Source organism: Phalacrocorax aristotelis, chromosome Z, assembly GCF_949628215.1.
Source record: "Phalacrocorax aristotelis chromosome Z, bGulAri2.1, whole genome shotgun sequence".
Classification (NCBI taxonomy): domain Eukaryota; kingdom Metazoa; phylum Chordata; class Aves; order Suliformes; family Phalacrocoracidae; genus Phalacrocorax; species Phalacrocorax aristotelis.
Window position 1 is genome coordinate 43,343,915 of NC_134311.1, and position 12,306 is coordinate 43,356,220.

Here is a 12,306-nt window from a genome sequence, read left to right on the forward strand (position 1 = left end):
CATGCACTTAAAATTGAGAAGGTCATTTTCTTCAGGCATGAATTTCTGGTGAGAGCCGCTGTTCAAATTTAGATATGAAGTATTTAATTTCCACTATTTTTAAGACATGGGATCTTTAAAGTTACATCTTTTCATGCTTGTACCATTCAACCATGCTTCAGTGAATTTTTATCAGTCAATAGGGAAAAAAAATCACCTTGCCTTTGATTTGAGAATGAAACGGAAAAACGGCAGGACAAAGAGACCTTACTTGACAAATCGGAGGCAACTTTGAAAAGATCAGAATTGAAACCGATGTTCAATTTTACACAATTGGCCTTTGGAGTAACATTTAATTAGTAGACAAGAGAGGAAATCTATTAGGTCGTCATGAAAAAAAAATAAAATGAGTTTTGTGGATTTAGCTTCACTATTGGAGATGTTAACATTTTGCTGAGGTACTCAAGTAGTTGCAGTATCCTCTGTTTCCAGTGGTTTTGCAAAGCTCCATGTGATCTTGTATTTATTGTGCTGGCATTTCTTAGGAGGGAAATCATTAGGTTGGTGCTGAGATAGCAACAGAATTCAACAATTTTTTTTCTTCTGTTTCATCACTGCAGCATGATTTTGCCTTACATAATGATAAAGTAATTTGCAGCAATACCCTGTATTTATAGGCCTTAAAAATCTACTCATGAGACTATGGATTTCAATCTCATCTCTTACAAAGTTTCTGTGCTGGTAGGAAGGCAGGAACTCTTTTGCTTGTGCTGATCCACAGAAAAAGCAAAATGAGTCCTCACTATACAAACACTTATCTCAGTGGAGGCATTGTCGGTGGGGAGCAGATAAACAAAGTGTTGCATCCAGGATATTACATCCATGGCCAGTGAGGAGATAGACTTTTCTTCCTTGAATCTCTGTGGGAGTTTTATCTCTGGACAGAGATATGAGATGCTGATTCATTTGATTCCTGCCAGCTTTTTGAGCAGTGCACTAGGGAAAGTGGCATAAGAAAGCTTACATAAGCAGAGCTTATTCTTGTAGATCAACTTCTTTTCCTTCTCCTGAGTTTGCTGATCCTCAGTAAATATCTTCCACAGGATCTTTGGGAAAAGGAGAAATTACACCATGCAAAGGGAAGGATTGCCCTCATCTTCTTGTCACCTCTAGACAAATGGATGTTTAACCCTTTTCCCCTAAAGCAGCCAAAGAGACAATGAAGTTTTTTAACTTAGCCTCATGAGCATGAATCATGTAAATGTAGCTATGCTAGTCCCTCTTCACCTGTGTAGAAACTACCAGAGCTGCTGGACAAACTTGTGTTTCTCTTGAGCCAGCAGAAGTTTTGGAAGAACAGCCAGGATCCAAGTGCATGCATAAGTCAGTGAGAGGGACTCCTGATTTTGTGTAGGCGAAGAGCCAGGTGTCTGTTCTTCAGTAAAAATAAAGAGTTGGGTGTTTTAATCTACATGCTGTGATGCTGTTAAAGCTTGATATCTGGCTCTACTTAGAGCACTGCAATCGTGTTAAAGGACTGATGACAGGCATGAAGTAACTAAATGCTCAAAGTGTACTGTGAGCAGCTATCAACAAAAGGAGCCTTGAATTAAATCCCTGCCCCTAGACTTGAGCTGATCTCTCAGTCCTCACTGATGAAGCTTCTCTGCTCTGCTTTACGCTCGTCCCTTTCGGCACACATATTATGAGAGTCAAGGGGAAGAGGAAGCAAGAAAGGGAGGGGGAGGAAGGATGAGCTCACTTGCTGCCAACCACTTAATCTCTCTCCAGCTATTGTTCTAATAAGCTCCTTCCCATTATGTCACAGAGCCTTCATAAGTATCGAAATCACAGTCATTTATTAGAAGACAAATAGCTGACTATATGCTTCTATATGTTTTGTATGACATCTGGAACATTTTGTGTGTGATGAATGATAACAAAAAAAGGGTTCTTGCCTGACTGTCTCTTCAAAAAGACATCAAAGAACAGCATTAAGGATGCACTGGAAATGTAATGGTATTTTGCTACTAGGATGCATGTCTCAGGAAAGATCCACTGAAATTCTCGTCTACCTCTCTTGTTGGAGGAGAGGAAGGGGATATCAAAAGAAACAAATGCTGAATTAATCAGTTGAATAAACCTTTTGAGAGGATAGTGAATCTTTAAAAAGCCATGCTTTAGTATTCAGAATGGAGTCCCAAGCAATTGGTGTCATTTCCTGGCAAGAATTTGAAAAAATATAACCTGATCTAAAATCCTCACCAGGACTCAGCTTCCATGGAGCTCTCTTACTAAAGGCAGAGCTAGTCATATGTGAACAGAAGGTTCGTATCTGGTTCAAATCCCAACACTCCATCTGTCAGCTTAAATATTAAGAAATTGGTAATGCAAGGTAAGTGCCTTTTCATACAAAGCATAAAACAGTGGTGTGTTTCAGATTAAAATGCAAGGGAAGAATTGGAGATCATCTCTAAAAAAGATGTCAGATTTTGTTGACAAGGCTATTTCACAGTCTTCTGATGTTTATTGTGAAATTATTTTGTTAAATCTACTCTGTGGTCTTAGTATTTGTCTTAAAATACTGAAATAATGAAGATAATAGCAGAGTTACCTAGTACTTGCTGCTCTTCCATATATTCAAGCAAAACTCCAAATTTGACAAAACTTTGCCTGAAGAAAGGCTAGTAGGTGAAATTTGGTCTTATCTTGGTGGAAGGTAGATTGCTGTAAATCATGTTTACAATTTTATTTTGTTTTTGTTAGTGAACACTTACTGTACCAGGCTCCTTATGACTGTTCTTCCTACTTCATATGATGAAGTGAAAATACTTGCCACTGTTTTCCTATTCCGTTGAACAACCCAATCTGTATATTGTTCTTTTTCTTTACCATGTCCATCAATTTTCTGCTGTCAAATTAGGATAAAAATGATGACAAGCACCCAGATTATTTCTTAAGAATATTCACGTAAACCCAGTCTGTACTGCTGAAATAAAGGTGTGGCTACAGTGCCATACAGTACTGAATTTTCATCTCCCCCAAAACACAGTGTGGTGGGTTGACCTTGGTTAGCCGCCAGGTACCCACTAAGATGCTCTAGAACTCCTCTCCTCAACAGGGCAGGGAGAAAAAAAATATGATGAAAGGTTCATGGGTTGAGATAAGGACAGGGAGATCACTCAGGAATTACTGTCACAAACAAAACAGACTTGGCTTGTGGAATTTAATTTAATTTCTTACCAATCAAATCAGAGTAGGATAATAAGAAATAAGAACAAATCTTAAAGCCCACCCCTCCCTTCTTTCTGGGCTCAGCTTCACTCCCAAATTCTATATCTGATCCCCCTGAGCAGTGCAAGGGGATGGGGAACAGGGGTTGTAGTCAGTTCATCACATGTTGCCTCTGCTGCTCCTTCCTCCCCACACCCTTCCCCTGCTGCAGAGTAGAATCCCATCCATGGAATAGGGTCCTTCATCAACTTCTCCAATGTGGGTCCTTCCCACAGGCTGCAGTTCTTCACAAACTGCTCCAGCATGGGTCATTTGCATGGGGTGCAGTCCTTCAGGAATAGACTGCTCCAGCTTCGGCACTCTACAGGGTCACAGCCTCCTTTAGGGCACATTCACTTGCTCCATGTTGGGGTCCTCCATGGGCTGCAGGTGGATATCTGCTCCACTGTGGAACTCCATGGGCTGCCAGGGGAGAGCCTGACTCACCATGGTCTGTACCAGGGGCTGCAGGGGAATCTCTGCTCCAGCACCTGAAGCACCTCCTTCCTATCCTTCATAATTGTTTTCCTATCCTTCTGCATAATTGTTTTTCTCACATATTCTCACACTTCTGTAACAGCTGCTGTTGCACAGCAGGTTTTTTCCTCTTCTTAAATACATTGTCACAGAGGCACTACCACCATCGTTGATGGGCTCAGCCTTGGCCAGTGGCAGGTCCATCTTGAAGCAAGCTGGAACTGGCTTCTTCTGACATGGGGGAAGCTTCTGGCATCTTCTCACAGAAGCCACCCCTGTAGCCACCCCCCCACCAAAGCCTTGCCATGTAAACCCAATATCCATAGCTCTTTTCAGCCAGCACAGACCAATGGAGGTCATCTTAACCCAATATCCATAGTTCTTTTCAGCCAGCAGTGATAAGTGGAGGTCGTCTTAACATTGCTAAACCCTTCAAGTTTATATTGAGAATGTTGGAGAGGCTGCTAGAGTAAAACTCTAGTAAGTGCCAAATTGCTGTAATTAGGTTGAATTATAGGGAATAAGCAAAGAAATTACAATGAAAAAAACCTAATAGCTAGAAGAATGCAGGTTGGTCTAAACACTGGTATGTTGCGAAGCAAATGAAATAATAGACATCTTTCTTTGAAGCTTGGTTTACACAAGCACACATGATATCATGCATGGGCATTTGCAACTGATCAGTTAAATGTAAGATGGCTGAGAAAGCACTAGATCTCAATGTCTAAGCCCTGTTGAGAACTGAGAAATGTTATCTCAGACATAGTTAACATAGTAATGCAACTAGATGTCTTCTAGGCAGAAACTTAATCAAGCCTGGCTACCTTGGATTAAAGGTCAAGAAGGTCACAACTCTCATTTGGACAGTGGCACCAAAACACTGAAGATTTTGGAGATGTTTAAAATTTTGAAGTTATGTCTTGGTCTGATGAGATTAGCTCTCACAGAACAATGCAGTAACTTGCTTCTTAGCTAAATGGCTGCATACCTATGACTTCTTGTAGTTGGCTCTGTGATCACATTTTTTTTCCTGGACCTACAATTTCCCCAGATTAATTTAATGGAGCCTGTTAGCAACACTTTTGTGACCATAACTGAGCTTCTAATACCAGGTATTTTTGAAATTGTTTATACTTTTGAAATTACTACATATAGGAAACAGGATTTTCTGTACCTTTTGCTTACTTAAAAAATATACATCATGGTCATTGTCATCACACCTGAGAACCCTTCTGTTCTTAATATGCTGGAAAATTAATGCTTTTTCTATTTACAGTAAAATGCTTTTCATCCTTAAAGACACAGACCAAAAGTTGAGACTTGGAGGCAGAGGGGAGAGCAGAACTGCAAAATAAAGCAGGCTTTCATGCCAAGTTACCGTGGTTTTAGTGATGGTACTACTACATGACAATATGTCAAAAGATATTCTGTCAAGTAAATTAAAATGTCGTTCATTAATTTGCGGTTGCGTCTTCGAGGCTTTCAGCATCTTTCTCTGCTGGTTTACTTTAGAGGAGACAGTCTTGTATGGTTCATTTTCTGAACACCAGCCAGAAGGTGTCTTCAGTAGTCTGAGAGGGAAGGAATCTTCAAAGGGAAGCACAACACCCTTTCCTCCTTGTGTGTACACAAGCCCCTTCAAAAGATGCTCAGTGATTGACATCTTCCTTTGTGTATTACAGTATCTTGTCAAAAGTGATGGAAACATACTGTGTGGTTTTCTGAGCTCCCTTTGAATATCTAATTTTGACTTTAAGTTCTAAGTAGCACAGCCAACCTATGATATCCTATCTAATCCTGTTACAGTTCAACCTGACAGTAATCACAGTGACTTTTAAGGTAAATTGAATAGCAAGGGTGGAAAAAATGAGATCTTCCATCAATTTACACAAAGATTACTTAATAATTTTTTTTTTTTGGCCTTTAAAATTCTATTAATCTGTGTTTATTACTGATAGAGAAATATGAAAATTGTTTTAATATTTAATACTTTTGAAAATGTTTTTATATCATTTCATGTCAAGAAAACGTCATCTTTGGTGTTGATACAGTTTTGTTTCATGGCAGAGCAATATTGGCCTATTGCCCTTCATTTGTCGAATGGTGGTGGTGTTGCTGTTGTTTTGTTTCTTGGCATCTGTGACAGTACAAATAATAAGAGGGTTTATGTTGAAAATTAAGGCACTGACAACTTAAAGGGTAGTTATTGTTGTGTCCAAATATCTCAGAATCTGCTTGCTTTGGCCAATATTTTTATTTGAGTGAAGTATTGGGATTTCTGTCAAAACATTTGGCATTTGACAGGCAGAATAAAAAGGACAAGGTATCTTACTGCTTCATTAAACTTTCACTGTGACACTATTATTTCACTCTAAATCTTTATTTTAAACAGCATATTTGTACCCTATAAAGTGAATCCTTTGAGGGCTTAGCCATGAAATAATGTTATTGGTTAAATAAAAGAGTTATCTAAGGAAACTTTAGGGAATGTGGTAGTCTAAAACAAAGGAAAATTTTCCTATGAACGAGAAAACATACAGTTTCAAGACAGTGTGCCTGTTAAATTTAAATTTCACAATTTATAAATTTATAAATTTTATAAATTTATAAATTTCAAAAATTATTTAATTTGCTGTACCCTCAAATTGAGGCCAGAAGATAGAGCTTCTGGCCTGGAAACTTTAGGTTTTTCTAATTGTAGAAAAACCTCTTATCCATTGCAACACACTGTGGCTTTCAGTTGCTTTCAGATAAGAAGTGTTGCTTTCAATTCAGTGCAGCAGAAGCGATACGGTCAGAAACCTTCCAGTTAGAGGAAACAAGATTGTTCCCACAGGATAGCACAGTCCTTATGAGTTCTGGCACTTGCAGGCATTATGAGATTTTTCTCATATGGAGTACGGGCTATTCATTCAGAAGCTTTTTTCAAATTTACCAAATCTGCAGTTCTTGGTTCCTGAAGGAAGAGGGAAGAAACCATGAGCTTTGTATCTGTATTGCTTTAAACAAGATTGAAGGGCACAGCTGTAGGGGAAGATTAGGGAAGCCAGGAGAAACAATACTGTTAAGCTCCCCTTGTTTCTATAGGGAACTTAGAGACCACCTGCTTCTTCTGAAAAATCTTTGGTATAAGAGAGGTTGGGATACTTCATCTGCACTAAATACTCTGATGTAGACGTACAAACTGCTCTGTAAAATACATTTGAGTAACAAGTCCATCAGGGATCTGACACAAGTATCAGCAAAGGTACCACATTCATTTGAACCCATGGTTTGGGGGGATTACACTGACTACTAATAGCCTATGATGTACTGTGGACTAAGTCAAAGGTATCAGATACACCCATAACACTTCTTTCAGCCTGAACTGAAGGAGAAATAACTTTAATTGGCTTCAGCTAACAGTAAAGACTGGTTAAACTCACCATCTGTGTGCTCTACCAGTCTGGTAGCATCACTAAGAGATAGGCAAAAGGTCACTGGACAAGGCAAAATACCTTCACCAAAGTCATGCTTGGAAACCTTGGTCAAGGAAAATACATCACTGGTTTTTTCCTCTGTGCTTATGACAATAGGACCTTGCACACAAATAATAGAACCTGTAAAACAAAGAAAAACTGATAGTCCAGTTTCAGCACATGCGAATCTCCAGGACTTCAGTAGTGGATGACTGCTTGAGAAAGAAGTGACACAAACAAGACTTGTAGAATTGGGTCATCAAGAAGCCAGTGCATTTAGGATGCAAGCATTTAGTTATATGTGCAGTTAGAGCAATTAATCACAGCAAATTTGGCATGGGTAAATTCTGAAAGGATTTTTCTCTTGAAATCATACATTAGATTAAGACCTTAGAATAGAATCATAGAATCATAGAATGGTTTAAGTTGGAAGGGACCTTTAGAGTTCATCAAGTCCAACCCCCCTGCAGTAAGCAGTGACATCTTCGACTAGGTCTGGTTGCTCAGGGCCTTGCCCAACCTGACCTTGAATATTTCTAAGGATCGGGCCTCCAAAACCATTCTGAGCAACCTGTTCCACTGTTTAACCATGCTCATTGTAAAATATTTTTTCCTTATATCCAGTCTAAAACTTCCCTCCTTTAGTTTAAAACTATTACCCTTTGTCCTGTCACAATAGGCCTTGCTAAACAGGTTGCCCCCGTCCTTCCTATAGGCCCCTTTAAGTACTGAAAGGCTGCAATAAGGTCTCCCTGCAGCCTTCTCTTCTCCAGGCTGAACAACCTCAAATCTCTCAGCCTGTCCTCATAGGAGAGGTGCTCCAGTCCTCGGATCATTATTGTGGCCCTCCTCTGGAACTGCTCCAACAGGTTCATGTCCTTCCTGTACTGAGGGCTCCAGAGCTGGACACAGTACTGCAGGTGTGTTCTCACCAGAGTGGAGTAGAGGGCCAGAATCACCTCCCTCGACCTGCTGGCCACACTTCTTTTGATGTAGCCCAGGATACAGTTGACTTTCTGGGCTCCAAGTGCACATTGCTGGCTCATGTCTAGCTTTTCATTCACCACTATCCCGAAGTCCTTCTCAGCAGGGCTGCTCTCAATCCCTTCATCCCCCAGGTGTATTGATATTGGAGGTTGCCCTGACCCAGGTGCAGGACCTTGCACTTGGCCTTGTTGAATGTCATGAGGTTCTCACAGGCCCACCTCTCCAGCTTGGCTGGGTCTCTGGTTGACAACCCATCCTTCTGGTGTTCCAACTGCACCACTCAGCTCAGTGTCATCTGCAAAGTTGCTGAGGGTGCATTTGGTCCCACTGGAGTAGTACAATTATATTAAAGTCTTTGGGTATATCCTGCAAGTAATTTCTGGCTAATGAGAAAGATATATTTCTAGCAATTGAGAGATTGCATTACCATTTGTTATTACTCATGTCTGTGATCATGTTCTTTTCACCTGAATGCAAATGAAAGAGTAATATATAAATCAATTAAAGTATAAATCATATCATGCCTAGCAAAATGTGTAAATATAAACAAAAATATAAAAAAAAGAAGGTACTTGGGGAAGCTATGTACTATATCAAAATGAAGAAATCTATTACTGTTTAGATGCAGTAGGAAACATGAAATACTGTCATAAATGTGAAATATATAAGGACATTTCCATACATTATCTTCTACATGTTATCATGTATAAAAGTAACATGAACTCAATTTTGAAAGTTGTCATTTTCGTATTAAGAGCTGGTATTCTAGTTCTGCACTGAAAATTTCGTTGCAACAGTAGGTCCAAAACAAGAAAGGGGAGCGAAAGCTGGAGTCCAAAGAAATGTAGTCAGTGGTTGTTATTAAGGATGTTCTGTACTTCTTATGATCTGTCTTAGATTCCTAAGTGAGATGTGTTCTGGAACATAAGAATTTTGTATTCATTTCAATATGTTAATATCAAGGTACATTCCTAGGAAACAAACATACCAACAAGTGGTGTATGCTTGTTCTACCACTCTCCCAGGCTAAAGATCTACAGTTTTGCAGTAGTCTGTAATTTCCATTTTGCCTGGGAAAAAATTATTACCAGATGGCATGTGGCTATTTTTACACGTTGTATGGCAAGTTTCCAGCTGATAATTATGACATTACTAAAACAGTCTATGTTTTGTGTCATGAATATTTGGCACTTAGCTAAGTAACCACTCCTTATAGAAGTGGTTACTTCTCCTGCTCTCTCTCCTCCCCCGCCTTTCTCTCCTCTCTTCCCCTCTTTGCCTCTGTCATGCGCAGCTGAGATAGAAGCAAAATTCAGGGAACACTATCTAAGAAAGCAATAATCTTTTCCTGATTCTGTAATTAAGCCAGGAAAAGCAGACAACATGCAACTAAAAATACCTTTCATTAATCCATTCTCACTGCCAAAAATTATAATTTCTGATTTTGTATAATTCATTTATATTTCCATGGCTTAGATTCTATCAAGGTAAGTCAGAAGAAATCATTTCATTCATTGAACATCAGATAAGCCATGTACCTCAGTAGTCAATTTGCTTCTGATGCTTTCGGACCTGTCATATAACATCTATGTTACAGCATTCAGTCATCTATTTTATTAGGTATCTTACTTTAAAGACTCTCAGGGAAGCTGTGTGTGAGAGAGAGAAACTGAAAGCAAAGGTAATTGTAATTGCCATCATTTTGTATTATTATGTAGTAGTAATAAATCTAGAATTGCAATGTAACACTCCAGAGTAGAACTGAGTCTTAAAGCATACTGGAATTAATAGCAATACTTCGTTGGTGCACCAGCTTGCATACACAGAAACAGCAAATTTCAGTGGTGAGGAGGGAAACATTATATATATTTTTTTTAATTCCAAATAAAGCCTGTCTTGATTACCTTAATTCCTCTGAGGATCATATGACTTACCTTGAATGTCTTAGAAGCTTGCTTATGTCATCCTTTTAATAGTCTTCAAAACATAATATATTTTTAAGGAAATATATCCATAAATGCAATAAAAATCTTTGTATATACAGTGGTATGAGTAAGCAAGAGACAGAGGGGGAGCATAACAAGAAAATGTTCAAGGACTGTTGCTATAAAATGTTTTCAAATGGTTAATTAAGATTCATAAATGTTTGTCAACTTGCTTCTTAGTTTCAATGATAAAAATAAAATGCTATGTGGCTTAAATGAGAATTAGTCCCTTGTGTATAAAGAAGGACTTGGCATAAAGCTGTGCATTTCCAAATTGTATTTCACTGCTTAAACAAACTGAATGTGAATCATACATGATTTGGCACTGTCGTTTCTTTATTTATTTGGTTTAGCACATACTTTAGGCTTATTAATCATGTAGAGTATCCTTTGCTATTCCCCACCTCAAATAAATTAAAAATTTGTTTTCCTGGATGTGAAACGCAGTAATTTTCTCTGAGTTCACTGGAAGAACTAAGCAAAGCCAAACATGAAAAATGCCACTTGAAGACCTGCTTGATTCTCTTTACCCCACCCCCCCACCCCCCCCCAAAAAAAAAAGGACCAATGCTCCACACTTCTTTTAACTACTTGATCTTTGAGGGGTGAGCATGATCTAGTTGCAGATTGCATATGCTCAGTCTAGTTCATACACGCATTGCCCAAAAGTAAAGAATAATTCTGAGGGAAATAAGGAGCTCTGCTTAAAGAAAGCAGGAAAAAGCAAGTTTCAGAATGAGACAATCTTTCTGAACATTAAAAAGAAAAAAATCTGGTGAATAATATGAAAGGCTATGCAGCCGGGTTCCCCTTCTCATTAAAAAAACCTGGTGTCTGTATAAATTGAAGCCACAATGCAAGTATCTGCAGAAAACTGAGAGCTTTACTAAAAATTTAGTTATAAGAATAAAAAGAATAATAGGCAAAATGTAATGACAGAACAATGATTCTAAATCCTTGTGCTAATGAATATTTTAAAGTAAAAGCAATTACACATGCTAGACGTCTCATGTCAGTGGACAATGTTCTGCCTTTAATGATGGATCTCATTACCACTGAATGTGGCTTTAATCCTCTTGTCTCTTGCTGCACTGATTTTGAAGATTAGCATTCTGGGAGACTGAGTCATCAGGTTATTCTGAACAAGTTTTGCAATCATTGACTTCGAGCAGAGTTCTGATCAGTGTAATACAAGGTTAAGATAATCCTTGCTCTTCTTGACATTTTACCTCTCATTTTCTGTTAGGGAGACAATCAGCTGGCTGTGAAAGATTTAACAAGTGAAGGTGTTTTAAAGTATTCTCTAAAACCAAGTTAATGGCACAAAATAATGGGGAACCAACCTATTATAAGGCCTAATTTAAACATACTTTGTCAAATTAAAGTGTAGCCTTTCACCTGCAGTGCTGAACATCCTATCCACATTTGTCTTTTCATTTAATTTCTGCGGGACAACTCAGTTGAGATGCCTAAATACCTGAAGCTGAAGGCATGTAAGATTGATACCAGACCATATTTTTTCTCCAGTAGCATTCTGTCTTACTGGACATGAGTAAAGGAAGTTCACGTGTTTCTAGTTTTCCAAATGTGAGAGACTGGCATAGTGAGGGTTTATGTAACATCTCCTCAGTTTACCAAGACGTGTTTTCCAGATTGAAGGCTACTCCTCATGCTGGTGTTTTAAATTTAAATCTACTTTTGTTCTTGTTTCTGCTGGACGGTGATGGTCAAAGGTACTAAAAATACTGGGTGTCAGGAATTAGATGCAGAGTGGATCCTTCATGTTTGAAAGTCCTAGAGAGAGAGGTTCTGCAGGCGGAACTTAGTCAAAGTTTCCTGATTTCTTAAAAACTGCTCTTGCCATGTTAATTTTTAATCTCAGTAAAAAGAATCTACATCTTTACCTACACTAATCTGACAAATGTATGTAAATATTGCCCCAGCTAAGCTTCATGTCTTTGTATGTCTACTGAGCCAACATACATTATTTACTAAAAGCAAGAAATGCATCTTCTAGAAAAATAAGAAATAAATTAATACAGAGAAATTACTTCAATGAGAACCTTTCATCTCTTGGCTTTGCTACACCCATCTTTCTCTTAGTGTGTTTCACAAGATGCTGATTTCTTCTCTGCATTGCTTCTCGC